The sequence below is a fragment of the Lygodium microphyllum genome, chromosome 30 (genome assembly GCF_053477565.2).
Source record: "Lygodium microphyllum isolate KBCC chromosome 30, Lygodium_microphyllum_v1.1.10, whole genome shotgun sequence".
Classification (NCBI taxonomy): domain Eukaryota; kingdom Viridiplantae; phylum Streptophyta; class Polypodiopsida; order Schizaeales; family Lygodiaceae; genus Lygodium; species Lygodium microphyllum.
In genome coordinates this window covers 31031286-31034015 of record NC_141164.1, presented here as the reverse complement: position 1 = coordinate 31034015, position 2730 = coordinate 31031286, and positions in this window count along the sequence as shown.

Here is a 2730-nt window from a genome sequence, read left to right as displayed (position 1 = left end):
CACGATCCAGGATAACTGGAGTTCAAGAATTACTTACAAGACCCGATACAGTTTAAAATGTGACTAGTCTAAATTTCCTACAATTAGTCTTCATCATTTTTGGACCTTTTAAGTTTATCTGAAGAAGAAATGGAGGGAACTTGGATATTTTGATAGCTTGTGGACAAGAAGAGACCCATTTTTAAGGTTTTAGGACTAATCGGGGTTAATAGAGTTTAAGAAAAGCTTAAACTAGATTATTTTTGCTAATCGAGAGTTTCATGGCCAAAATCTTGCTTAGATCTTTCTTCCATGCCAAGACCTTCTTCCTCTAAGTTCACAACATCATTCTTCACATCCTCATGAGCATTTTGAGAAACATTATGACCATCAGATAGCTCAAAGTAGCCATGTGGAATCAAATGTAAAATTAGCAAGAAATGCACCACAAATTTTGGGCAACGAGCAAGCAATCATGTCTAGCATGAAACTCATCTTTGGTGCTTCAAGATTGATCCCTGACATTCCCTAAAGGTTCTCCAACAAGCTAAGGTCATTATTTCAATGATTCTTCAAGATTCAAGGTTAGCCATGGGTTCTTTCTCCTCCCCTTTCTGAGTATTTAGGCTAGTAGTGAATCTTCATCAATTTCTTCAAGTTTCCATAGGGTTTTCACTTCTTTAAGCTCTTGGAAGCATTGACTCATCCTATTCTTTATATATTGAGCCATTTTTTTCTCTTGAAGCTTATTTCAAACCCTAGCCATGGACTTCATGGGACAACAAGATAAATCTTACTTAATTCTTGTAAATTTAATGGGGCTTTTAATCAAATACCTCCTAAATACCATTCTTAACCTTAAACATGTAACGAGGAAGCAAGATTGAAGCATTTGGACAAGACTTAGAAGATTCTTGGTCTCTAATTTTGGAAAAACATAGGACAACCACAAAAGTTTTCAAATTTTAGATCAATTTGTGGTTTAATCATGGGGATTATGAAGTGCTTTACTTCAAAACATCAAGTGCAAGGCCATTCCATCAAGATTGATCTAACATTGGAGCAATAGACCTTGGTTCATAGCATTTCCTTCTTCTTGAATGCTTGGGTAGTTATGGAATATTGAAATCACTTCAATTCTTGTTTCTAATCAAGAATTGAAGCATTTATTGAAGTTGTGGATTGATCTCTAGCTCTACTTGAAGGTAATGGTTTAGATTTGAGGGTATTTGATCAATCTTCAGCCATGCAAGCAACTATGTTTCAAGATTGGCATCCATAAATCTTTTTAAAGACTTCAATGGACTCTTAATCAATGGAAGGCTTATATAGAGATCACATCAACTATTTTGAAGGCATTTGATCTATTTCAACAAGCTACATCAGCCTCAAGGATTAAACACGGCATCATCTACTCATGTCTAATCTCTCCGATTCCAATGGGCTTAGCCAATTGCTAAAAGAGGGGTTGAATTGGGTATGTCCTCTTTGTTTGATTCATCAATTCAGTCCACTTATGCTAAAACTTAATAGCTATTCATTACTTTAAAATATTACATGGCGCAGCAAACAGAATCTGAGAAAGAGATAGAGAGTACACAACAGATAAGAGGAGAATCAGTAAATTCTCTAGCTCCAAACAACTCATACAAAGATGGCTCTGTCCACCTGTGCACTTCCACTGTGTGAAGCTTAGATGGCGATCTAGACAGAAGATAGGTGAAGAGCTTAAGGCTAGCTGGAACAACAACTCTGACTGGGTGAAAGATGAATGATCGGCTGTGAAGGGGTTTAGCTTTTATAGCCCGCGAAGGCTGTTAGGTCGGCCTGACCGACCTACCATATGAGCCTCCACTAGTCGGCCAGGGAATATACTAGGGAATATTCCCTTTTCCATCGGGATGCCGCTTCCGCGGCCCCCGAACCCCAAAATAGGGGCCCTTTTTAACTCCCTTACCCCGCAACTCGATGCAATGTGCCTCGAGTTGCTACCAGCTTAACCACTCCGTCTAACCCAACGATTAGACCCACAACAGTCACCTTTTTGCAATCCGGTCACATAGACCTCATCTGATATACAAGTCAGGACTCAACCAATGTCCGGGCTCACATTTGGCTTCTCCTCATAGTGGGGGCCTTACAACTTTGAGCACCATGGATCATTGGTGGCACCTAATGAGGGTGGGGCATTGATCATATCTAACAATTACTGATTGAATCTTTATCATGAAATGATGGGTAATTCAGTCCTTTAGCTTGATTTCCATCATTGAAATATTTCATGATTGAAACATGCATGATATTACATTCCAATCTAAAATTTCAAAGAATTCTTGCTCATGTCATTGCCTAATATCTGAATTTCCATTTCTTATGCTCCTATATGTTGAGATACTCAAGAAAATTGTGAAAGGTGAGTTTAGTAGATCAGTGAGTCATTGAACTTTCTTAGTCCTCTTCATTTCATTGAACTTTCAAATTCCTACATCTCATTGAAAGTCCAAAGCTTTATCTCAACAATGCAAAGCATTCTTTTTTTCTAGAATACTAGCTCTCCCATGTATATATACCAACCAAGGATAAAGGTCGAAGTTGGACAAGATAGCAAAACAAAAGAGAGGTGACCCTAACTTGCTATTTAGGACTCTATAGGAAAACACAATTTGGCATGAAAGGAACTTTGTATACCTTCTAGAGTTTCAAAGCCCATTTAGTTGCCCCATCCACCATTTTATTCCTCGCCGCAATTGG